The sequence below is a fragment of the Chiloscyllium punctatum genome, chromosome 8, assembly GCF_047496795.1.
Source record: "Chiloscyllium punctatum isolate Juve2018m chromosome 8, sChiPun1.3, whole genome shotgun sequence".
NCBI lineage: Eukaryota > Metazoa > Chordata > Chondrichthyes > Orectolobiformes > Hemiscylliidae > Chiloscyllium > Chiloscyllium punctatum.
Genome location: NC_092746.1, coordinates 113,391,919 through 113,403,814, shown reverse-complemented (window position 1 = coordinate 113,403,814; position 11,896 = coordinate 113,391,919). Strand labels below are relative to the sequence as shown.

The window sequence follows — 11,896 nt, the reverse complement described above, 5'->3', positions numbered from 1 at the left end:
TTCATCTGTTGTTGTCGTGCCCCCTCCTTATCCAGCTCTTGATCTGAACTGCGAATCAATGCACCTGAGGAGACGGGGTGAAAAGCACCTGGCACTAAATTTAAACGTCAACTGGAAACCTACCCCCTCCCCCGAGCTAGTGTCGAAAAATAAAAAAAAAGTTGCTTTTTCAGCTCGTCTGTCGTGTGTGTTGGGGAAATCGCACTTTTAAGGCTGGTGTCAGAAAGCAGCCTCAGGCTCGTTTGAATGTAGCTTCTGAGTTCCTCATGTATCCTGATCAACCCAACTTAAGTATATTTATGAACAAAGAGGAAATCTTTCAGAAAATCACTCCGTACTAACCCATACTGCGATATACTATGTGTTAATTGGTGAACTAATTTGGATAAACATAATTGTTTAGTGCCTTAAGTATTTTGATTTGGAGGTGCCAGTGTTGGACTGAGGTGTACAAAGTTAAAAAAACACACACCAAGTTATAGTCCAACAGGTTTAATTGCATTTCAGAGTGCTGCTCCTTCATCAGGCGTTGTGTGATTTTAGCTTAAGTATTTTGTTTCTCTTAGTGGCCATTTTAATCTCAACCAGACAACAACATAGAATACTCCAAGACAAGAATAGGCCATTTGGCCCACCATCTCTGCACTGACTATGATGCCATTCTAAACAAATCTCCCTGCAGGTGGTCCATATCCCTCTTTGCTCTGTCTAATGTTTTTTAAACATTGCAATCATACTTGTTTCTCCCAATTCCGCTGGCAGTGTGTTCCGGCACCTACTGCCTCTTTAAAAAGAAATTTGTTGCACATATCTCCTTTAAACTTTCCCCCCTCATTTTAAACATGTGCATCCTGTTATTTGACATTTCTATCCTGGGAAAAAGCCTCTTGACTATCCAAGGAACAGGAGAATCGACGTTTCGGGCATCAGCCCTTCTTCAGGCTGATGCCCGAAACATCGATTCTCCTGTTCCTTGGATGCTGCCTGACCTGCTGCGCTTTTCCAGCAACACATTTTCAGCTCTGATCTCCAGCATCTGCAGTCCTCACTTTCTCCTCTTGACTATCCAGCCTAACCACACATCTCATAATTTTATGGACTCCTATCAGATCATCCTTCAGTCTCTGAAGCTCCAGTGAAAACAATCTGAATTTAAGATTTGCGTAAAAATTTGTAGCTAGGATGCTGGTTGCACTTGTTGTGGGTATGTTCGCTGAGCAGAGAAGTTGGTTTACTGATGTTTCATCCCCATTATAGGTGCCATCCTCCGCATTGTGGAGCCTCCTATGAAGCGCTGCTGTACTGTCTCATTTGGAATTTATTTGGTTTTGTTCCCACAGCTTCCAGTTGCTGATTCTACTTGTTTGTTGCAACTAGCTGCTGAACACCATGACCAGCTGTCCCCAGTGGCTTTGTTTTTGTGAAAGGGTTTGTTATGTGTATCTCCAGAGTCTTACCAGACCATACGGGCTGCTCTCTTCATTAGAGAGAAGCGACTGGTGGCGATTTAACCTGAGGGCCACCAGACCTCAGTCGAGGGCAGAGGTTGAGAGGAGAGTTTTTCATGATAATCTCAAACCAGTGATGGGAATTGAGCCCACACTGTTGGTATCACACTGCTCTGCAAACCAACAATCCAGCTGACTGAGCTAAACCAATGCATCCCTAGTGGCTATGCATACAAATTAGACTGGGACAACGTAAAACAGAGGACAGCCAGAGAATTTCAAGAAGCATAACACTCATTCACAGACTCCATCAATAAAAACATTGATCGAGACCCAATGTACAACCAGAACCAGCAACTGGAAGCAGTGGGAAGAAAAGCAAATTCCAACCAGCACAGTACAGCAGCACTCCACAGGAGGCTCCACAGCACTGAGGATGTCACCCAGAAAGGGGACAAAACGTTGGTGAACATACCCACGACAACTGCAATCTGAGTTTGTCTGACCTCCTTATACCTAATACACTCCAGTCGAGGCAACATCCTGGTAAACTTCTTTTGCAACATCTGCAATCTCCGCCTCCTTGTTATAATGTGATGACCAGAGCTGTATGCAATATTCCGAATGTGGCCAAACTGAAGTTCTATGCAGCTTTTATAAGAGTGCCCTGACCAACACAGGCAAGCATGCCATATGGCAGCTTGACCACCTTATCCACTTGCCATTTTCAGGGAACTTGTAGACTTACACACCTGGATGCCTCTATATGTTGATGCTTCTAAAGGTTCTGCCATTAACTGTATGTTTCCCTCCTGCATTAGACCTTCTAAAATGCATTATCTCACATTAAATTCCATTTTCCCACCCAACTTTTCAATTGGTGTCTATCCTGTTATGTGCTTTGACAACTTTCCTCACTATCCACAACTCCACCAATTTTTGCGTCGTCTGCAGACTTGCTAACCAGGCAACCTATATTTTGTTCCAAATTATTTGTATCTATATGACAAATGACAGAGGTCCCAGCAGTGATCCGTGTGGAACACTACTGGTTACAGACCTCCAGTCAGAAAAAACACTTCTCTCTGTCTTCTGTGACCAAGCCAACTTACCAGTTCACTGTGGATCCCATTCTTGACCAGCCTACCATGAGCGATCTTGTAAATGTAGACAACATCCACTGCCCTACCCTCAATCATGTTCATTCCCATAAGACATAGAGCAGAAATTAGGCCATTCAGTCCATCGAGGCTGCTCCACCATTCAATTGTGGCTGATAAGTTTCTCAACACCATCTACTGCTTTCTCCATGTAACCCTTTATACTCAAGAACCTATCTATCTCAGTCTTAAATATACTCAATGACCTGGCTTCCACAGTCTTCTGTGGCAATGAATTCCATAGATTCACTATTCTCTGGCTGAAGAAGTTTCTCCTTCTCTCTGTTCTGAAAGGTCTTCCTATTATTCTAAGGCTGTGCTCTCGGGTCCTAGTCAATTCCTCAAAAAACTCAGATTTGTGACACAAGATCTTCCCTTCACAAAGCCATCCCTGATAAGTCCATTCTTTTCCAAATCTGAGTAAATCATATTCTTAAGAATCTAATAATTTCATTGATATAAGGCTCACCGGACTATAATTTTCTGGATTGTCCTAGTTGCACTTCTTAAACAAAAGCTCAGGATTGGCTATTCTCTAGCCTTCTGGGAGCTTATCTGTGGCTAAAGAAAATACAAAGATCTCTGGCAAGGTGCCATCTATCTCAGTTGTCTCTCTCAGTCTCCTTTGATAGATACCATCATGCTCTTGAGACCTATCTACCTTAATATTTTTCAAGATACCCAATGCCCACTTCCTTAATTTCATATTGCCCACAATACCCGTCCCTAATTTTACCATCACCAATGTTCTTCTCCTTAGTGAATACTAATGAAAAGTACTCTTTAATAACCTCACCCATTTACTCTGGCTCTATGCATAAGCTCTCTCCTTTGTCCATGAGTGGACCTACCCTTTCTCAACTGCCCCCTTGCTCCTAATATACTTATAAAACGGTTTAGGATTCTCCTTAATCCTATTTGCCGAAGATATTATATGGCCCCTTTTAGCTTTCCTAATTCCTTGTTTAAGTTCTCTCCTGCTTCCTTTAATTCCTCATGATTGTTGTCCAATTTGGCCTATTTCCACACTGTAGAGATTCTATGGATGTCAGTTTCCTCAACCTTATTTATGCTTCTCTTTTCTTTTTGACTAAACTTTAATATCTCTTTTCATCCAAGATTCCCAAACCTTGCTATCCAAATCTTTCATCCTCCCAGAAACATGCTAGTTTTGAATTCTGATTTAACTGGCCTTTAAGCAACTCCTGCATGTCATATGTGGATTTCCTCTCAAACAGCTATTTCCAGCCTAATTTTTCCAGTTCCTGCCTAGTACTGTTGTAATTAGCATTCCCTCAATTTAGTGCTTTCACCCAAGGACCAGCCTTACCTTTATCTATAACTACCTTAAAATTTAGGGGATTATGATCTCTGTTCCTAAAATGTTTCCCTACTGAAACTTCAGATACTTGGCTAGCTCATTCACACATGCAAGGACTACTACACCCTCTTCTCTAGTTTGACTATCTACATACTGCTTCAAGAAACCCTCCACGATACATCTAACAAATTCTGGCCCATCTAAGCCTGAGCACTGAGAGAGTCTTAGTCAATATTGGGGAATACCCCAAAATAGTCTTTGCATCTTTAATCAGGTTCCTATTGTATCTTGTAAAGAAACGCTACTAAATCTCCAGTTGACTGCCTTTGTTCTTAGAAATAAGGTTAGCATCTTAAGTGAACCAATGCTGTAGTTTTGCTGTCTTGGAACATTACACTTTGTCATGTAACTGGCCGAGCCATTGCATTGTACAAATTGATCGTGTTTTAACGGTTGTACCCTATGTCCCTATTTATCAGTCCAAAACACAGCTACTCAGAGGGAAAAACCAGCAAAACATAAGAGCTAGGAGCAGGAGTAGGCCATCTGGCCCTTCAATCCTGCTCCGCCATTCAATAAGATCATGGCTGATCTTTTCGTTGCTTCAGCTCCACTTACCCGCCCTTTCATTGTAACGCTTAATTCCTTCATTGTTCAAAAAAATCTATCTTAACTATAAAAACATTTACCGAAGTAGTGTCAACTACTTCACTGGGCAGGAAATTGCATAGGTTCACAACCCTTTGGGTGAAGAAGCTCCTTCTCAATTCAATCTTAATCTATTCCCTCTAATTTGAGGCTATGCCCTCTTGTCCTAGTTTCACCCGCCAGTGAAAACATCCTCTCTATGTCAATCTTATCTATTCCCTTCATAATTTTGTATGTTTCTATAAGATCCCACCTCATTCTTCTAAATTCCAATGAATATAATCCCAATCTACTCAGTCTCTCCTCTTAAGCCAACCCCCTCAACTCTGGAAATAACCTAGCATACTTCCTCTTGTGCCAGTACACCCTTTCACAAACAAGGAGACCAAAACTGCATGCAGAATTCCAGCTGTGGTCTCACCAGCACCTTATGCAGCAGCAACATAACCTTCCAGCTTTTAAACTCAATCCCTTTAGCAATGAAGGGCAAAATTCCATTTGTCTTCCGAATTACCTGTTTTACCTGCAGACCAACCTTCTGTGATTCATGCATAAGGACACCCAGGTACCTCTTCAAAGCAGCATGCTGCAACTTTTTACCATTCAAGTAATAGTCCATTTTACTGTTACTCCTACCAAAATGGACAACTTCACATTTGTTAACATTCCATCTGCTAGACCTTTGCCCACTCACTTAAAGTATCTGTGTTCCTGTGCGAAGTTTCACAGTCCTCTACATGCTTTGCTCTGCCACTCATCTTAGTGTTATCTGTAAACTTTGACACACTACACATAATCCCCCAATTCCAAATCGTTTATGTAAATTGTGAATAATTGTGGTCTCAACACTGATTCCTGAGGCACACCACTCTTTGGTTGACTAATGGGAAGCAATCCTGTGTCTATACTAAAACTTTACCTGTAAAATGCCATGCATCTTTATCTTATGCAGCAGCCTCTTGTGCAGCACCTCTTCGAAGGCCTTTTGGAAATCTAGATACACCATATCTACTAGGTCCCGGTTGTCCAGCATGCTCATAATATCTTCATGCCCTTCGTGAACCCATGCGGCATCTGCCCAACCGGCCAATTTCTATCTAGATGCCTTGCTATTTCTTCCTTATTAATAGACTCAAGCATCTTCCCCACTACAGAAGTTAAGCTAACCAGTCTATAATTCCCCATCTTTTGTCTACTGCCCTTTTTAAACAGTGGTGTCACATTTGCTGTTTTCCATACTGCTGGAACTGCTCCAGAATCCACAATACTTGGAATTAACTTGCTGTAGTTGTATTGAACCTCTATGTTTTGAAGTATAGAAGACAAATTGGATCAGTGATTCTCATTGTCCAGTTTTACTGGTTTCTCCTCATGAGTCGCACTTGCAATTTCAGGAAATTATACACTGTCGTCCTAGATATCTCTTATTGTCCATTTCCTTCCACGTATGATTTTGAAAATAATCTTTACGGCATGGATCCCAAATAACAATTATTTATTGTCCATATTTATTGTCCATTACCAAGTGTCTTTGAGTTGGTGGTGAGTTGCTTTTTTAATATCAAAAGATACTTCAATGTAGCACTGAACGTCTGTTTACCATCACCAAATTGCCCCTGCTATATTCTTCTTTATCCTCTACCACTAAGTCGCTCATGTTTCTGACTCAATTGCCAATTTGCATGCACAACCTGTCAGAGCAGTACAATGACAATAAAAGTGAGGGTAATTTAGAGAGAAAGGGAGGAAGTTAAATCAAACTAAAGCAGACCCCCCCCCCCCCCGCCATGTCTCTAAAGACAACAAGAATGTTGTGAGCTGTTTTCTTGAACCATACCTCCATAAGGACTGTGCGATGGCCACTCCTACCAACATTGTCATGGGCAGATGTATCTGTGACAAGGTAGATTAGTGAGGACAAGTTCAAGAAGGTTTATCCACCCATATTGTTTCCCTCACCATGTGCCATAGGCTCAATTTAGCAGCGGTGTTCATTTAGATCAGAAGTGGTGCCATTGAGCCACAAATTCTGTGCCCTTGACACCTTCTGCATCTTCCAATCCATGTTCAAACTGGAGGGATTCTGATTCATGATAAGGGCTGAGTGGTAACCAGCAGGACGTTTGGATCTGTCCTGATGGTGGAACATGTATCTAGGGATTGTATTGTCTGGGACATTGTAAGATATAATTCTGAGAATGTGACTGTGTCACACAAATGCTTGACTAGTTTGTAGAACTGATGGCCCAGTTTCTGGATAAGCCCCCAGGTTTTAGTAAGGAGGAATTTGCAGCGTCAACAGTCCTGGATTTGCGATTGTCATTTCTGGTCCCTAGTTCAATGCTGGGTGGTCTGTGGCAGAGTTTGAAGCCCAGGGCGTTAGCCTTGTCCTTTTGATTATTATCACTACACCAACACCTCTCTTTCCTTAAATAATTTTGAAAAATTATCAAGCAAATGGAGACTGAGAGAAGCCTTCAGTGATTTGACTTATTTAAATGATGCTGATGGAAAATTGTGTGCTTTTTTAATTTAAAAAATACACTTTATTTATACATAGTCCCTGAAGCAGTTTTGTTCTGCACAACAGTATAAGGAGAAACAAACATTGCTCTATCCAGCAAACCAAAGGCATTTCTTACTTGTACCATGCTGTACTTACGCACATTAGAGACACTGGGAGGGACAAGTAGTTGAATGGGGGCCCATTTTGCTTTAGCTGCAATACCTCAAACGGTGGTCTTTCCCACTGCGTCTTGGCGGCTGCTGCCCCAAGCTTTATTGTGACCCTCAGTACATAGTCTAGGACCTTGGAATGTGTCAGTCTGCTACATTCATTCGAGGTCAACTCCTTGCTCTGGAAAACAGGCAAGTTCTAGGATGAAGAACAGGTGATACGGAATGGTCCAACCACTTGGAACACTCTGTGGCTAGTCTCCTCCTTTGCAGCACCGGGGACAGGTAGAACCTCAGTACATCGTGACATTTGGTGTCTGCGTGCCAAGGGTTGATGCACAGCTTGATGCAGCCACACACAAAGGTGCCCATCAGGATGTGGGTGGGGTAGTTATATTCCCCCCACTTATCCAGAGTTTTGTACATGGTATCTCTGTGAACACAATCTATCTTAGACCTCCTCCACACGATGTGGAAGGTTGTTTGGGTGACTGCGATGGGGCAATTCACAAGTGGACCTTCCTGGCTTCGTCTTCGCCCCGACATCACCGGAACAGGGCAACATCCCCAGGGAGGAACAGAACAGCCACCTCAGTGCTGAGAGTGTCCATCAGTTTGCCCACACAGCAGGGTTGCTGTAACTCCCCCAGTGACTGGGCTGCAGGTGAATAGACATTGGGTCTACGGGAAACTCTCAAAATGGGTTTTAAAATTGCCAGTATTAACAAGAGTAGTGTTAAATCTACAACGCGATGTGTCTCCACGTTGATTTACCTGGCCAATGTCGAAGCGGACCTCCTGTTTCTGCAGGAATGTGGAACATCACACTTCAGCAGCTACAGGAAATGGTCAAGCTTATGATTTGGTTGGGGGAAAACAATTGTCATTCCTCTGGCCTGGGTATTCTGCTCTAAGGAGGCAACTTCATCTCCGAGGTTAAGGAGATGGTGGGTAGATACCTCCTTGTAGCTGATGTTACGTAAAAAAAAGTTCCTGAGACTTAATTAAAGTGCACACCTCTGTGGTAAAGAGTGAGCGACTGGCTGTATTGCAGCACCTCTCACTGATGCTGGCGACATCATGCCAGTCATTCTGACTGGAGATTTCAACTGGATCATCGCTACACATGGATGATTCTGAGGGACTGACAGCAAACTGTGTGCCATGCCATTCCTGATGGAAATGGTTAAAGTCACTAAGCTGCATGATGTCCTCAACGCCCTTGCAGACAATGCACAGTGTAGATACACCTGGTTGTGGTTGGATGGGTCTATCTGCTCAAGGATAGATTTGCTGTTTACGTTCTGCACATTCTCAGTCAGACCCACCGACATCAAGCTGGTGTTCTTGTCTGACAACTGCTTCCTGCTGGCCAACTGTCACCTACAGGATGACCAATGGGCTGACAGGGGAACATGGAAGCTAAATCTGAAACTGCTGACCCCAGAAAACATTGATGAGCCCAAGAGGGATTACATAGATTGGAGAACCATGAACCCTTCTTTGAGATTCCAGCGGACAGGTGGGAAATATCAAGCGGTTCTTTATCCTCAATAGCTTCAGAAGGTGAGTGAGAAATGGAGAAAACTGTCCAAATTCCAGAAAATCATACAGAACCTACTCCTGCGGACAATAGGCGTTGATGTCTTCAAGAATCTCCGGAAGATGAGGAGCTAGTAAGCCTTGCTCTTTGCCTCTGAGGGCTCCAAGATAATCTTCTGGTCCAAGGTCTGCACCATGGAGCAGGATGAGACATGCTTGGTTTTTTCTTCCAGATTGTGCACAAGGAGAACTCTGTGCTCAGCAGTCTGTAGGACTCTGTGACTATATGAGCTTAGCCTTGGTGGACATTTTGGTCGGCATGGACCAATACAGTCCCATGACTATATGCGCCTCAAGTACATGTTTGTACTTTTGGGTAAGGTTGATGTTATTCAATTATGACATTAAGAGTACAAAATCTCTATGGATATATGTCAACCTTGTGAGATGTTTACTTAATCTAAAAGTTTAGTCATTCAGAACCAAAATTCTTAGTTGAAATTTTATTGAAAGAATTCTGAGTAAACTTGTAAATTTATCAACAAATAAAGGGAGGTGATGGCATAACAGTAATGTCACTGCCCTTGCAAGTTAGAGTGCCAAGCTGATGTTTTGGGTACTGGAGTTCAAATCCAAACATGATGAATGTTGAAATTTGATTTCATTAAACAAAACATCTGCGGTAAAGTTATTAGCCAAATGGTGAATGTTGATTGTTGTAAAAACCCATCAAGTTATTTAGTATCCTGCAGAGAGGGAAAATACATTCCGTACCTGCCCTGTCCTATATGTAATTCCAGACCCAAATCAATGTGGTTGACCTTTAACGTCAGTGACACTCACATCTCATGAATGAAGAAAAGTGTGAAAGCAAGTTTCATTTATAGAAAGTTCTTGTTCTCACTTTCTTAAATCATCCCTGAACGCCCACTAATTTTAAGGTTATTTTCCCTCGTCATGGATTCTACCGTACCAGTAGCAAAGGTTTCTCTCTTTAAACTCCTCTGATTCTTAGTGCCTCAATTTCATCACCTTTTAATCCTCTATATCCAAAGGCATACAAGCTAAGTCTGTGAAAACTGTTCTCACGATTTGGCCATTTTTGGTTCATTATAGTTCTGAAGCATGTGCGTTGCTTATTCTCCAAGTTCAAAATATCTTCATTGAGATGTACTAACACTAGATAGTTAATGGGAACTTTGCATATTCATATCCTAACCTCCACCTTTAATATTCTAACCAGTTTGTGATGAAGATAATAATTTCTTTTAAGCCTTTTTTTTGTACTTGTCCAGATTTTGGATGCCTGAGACCCATCAGAGCTATAGGACAGCAAGTGAAATGACTGAGGAGGAGTAAGGTACTGAAGCCAGTAAGACTAAGAGGAAGAACAGGCAGGGAGAGGTTACTGAACATGTTGGGACTGGCAGTCTGAAGTGTTTTGTTTTAATGCGAGGAGAATGAGAGGTAAGGCAGATGAACACAGAGTCAATATTATATACACAGCAGGTCAGGTAGCATCCAAGGAGCAGAAAAACCGACGTTTCTGGCAAAAGTCCTTCATCGATTTTTCTGCTGCTTGGATGCTGCCTGATCTGCTGTGCCTTTTCAGCACCACTCTAATCTTGATTTTAATCTCCAGCATCCACAATAGTTGAACACAGAGCTTGGATTAGTGCATATAATTATAATCTTGTAACTATAACAGACTAGACTGCAGCTTAATATTTTGAGATCTAGATGTTTTAGATGAGTTAGAGAGGGATATAAAAGAGGTGGAAGTGTTGGATGAAGATTAGGAAGAATATCACAGCTGTACTGAGGGAGGATACCTTGGTGGGCTCATCTAGCGAGGCCATAATGGTCGAGCTCAAGAATAGGAAGGGTGCAGTCACTTTGGGTTGTACTACAGGCCTCTCAACAGCCAGCGGTAGACATGTGGATAGATAATGGAAAAGAGTGAAAACAATAGTGTTGTCATAGGGAAAGATTTTAACTTCTCATGTATTGACTGGAATTCCCTAGCTCCAAGGGCATGGACGGGAGGGTAATTTTGTTAGATGTGTCCAGCAGAGTTTTTGGAGCAATATGTAAATAGGCCAACTAGGGAAGGATGCCATACTCGACCTGGTTTTAGGGAATGAATGAGCCCTGCCAGGTGATTCAAAGTTTCAGTGGGTGAACACTTCAGGAAGAGTGACCATAATTCCATAGATTTTAAGTTACCCATGCATAAGGATAAGACTAGTCCTCAGGTAAAAGCACTAAACTGGGCGAAGGTGAACAACGCTAATATTGGGGAATGTAGATTGGGATGACTGTGTGAGCGTAAATCCACATCTATCTCATGGGAATCTTTTAAAAGCCAGAACCAGCATATTCCTATGAAAGTTAAGGATAAGGATGACCAGATTCAGGAACCTTCGATGACAGTAAAAAATGTGAGCTTAGAGAAAAAAGAAACATATGCAAGGCTTAGGAAACTGAAAACAGACAGATCTCTTGACCTAAAGGAAGCAGGAAAGAACTTAAACAAGGAGTTAGGAGGACTAAAAGAGTCCAAGAAATTATCTTGCAAACAGGATTAAGGAGAATCCCAAACTCTTTCATAGGTGGTTAAGGAGCAAGAGTTTGGTTTGGGAAAGGGTAGGTCCACTCAAGGACAAAGGAAGAAATTTATGCATGGAGCTAGAAGGTGTGGGTGAGGTCCTTAACAAATACTGCTTTGGTATTCACAAAGGAGAAGGACATGGTAGATGGTATGTTGATATTCTGGGGCATGTTAATATAAAAAAGGAGGTGGCATTGGATGTTTCAAAAAGCTTGAAGGTAGACATGCCTCCAGGATCCAATGGGAGATATCCAGGAATACGGAGGGAGGAAACTGTTGGGGCCTTGTATAAAATCTTTGTATACACTTCAGTCACAGGAGGAGTCTCAGAGGACTGGAAAAAAGCCAATGTTGTTGTTTGTTTAAGAAGGGCAACAGGATAATCTGGGAAATTACAGTCGGTGAATCTTACATTAGTGGCAGGGAAATTATTGGAGAAGATTCTTTACTCACTTTTGGAAAAATTTAGACTTATTTGGGACAGGCAGCA

The 11,896-nt window shown here is 42.1% G+C and overlaps 1 protein-coding gene across 6 annotated transcripts in view; it reads left to right on the top strand.

The window, feature by feature from the left end:
* The window catches only part of galnt11 (UDP-N-acetyl-alpha-D-galactosamine:polypeptide N-acetylgalactosaminyltransferase 11 (GalNAc-T11)), a 183,245-nt gene that overhangs the window by 806 nt on the left and 170,543 nt on the right, over positions 1 to 11,896 (top strand). The gene's annotated exons all lie outside the window — the stretch shown is intronic.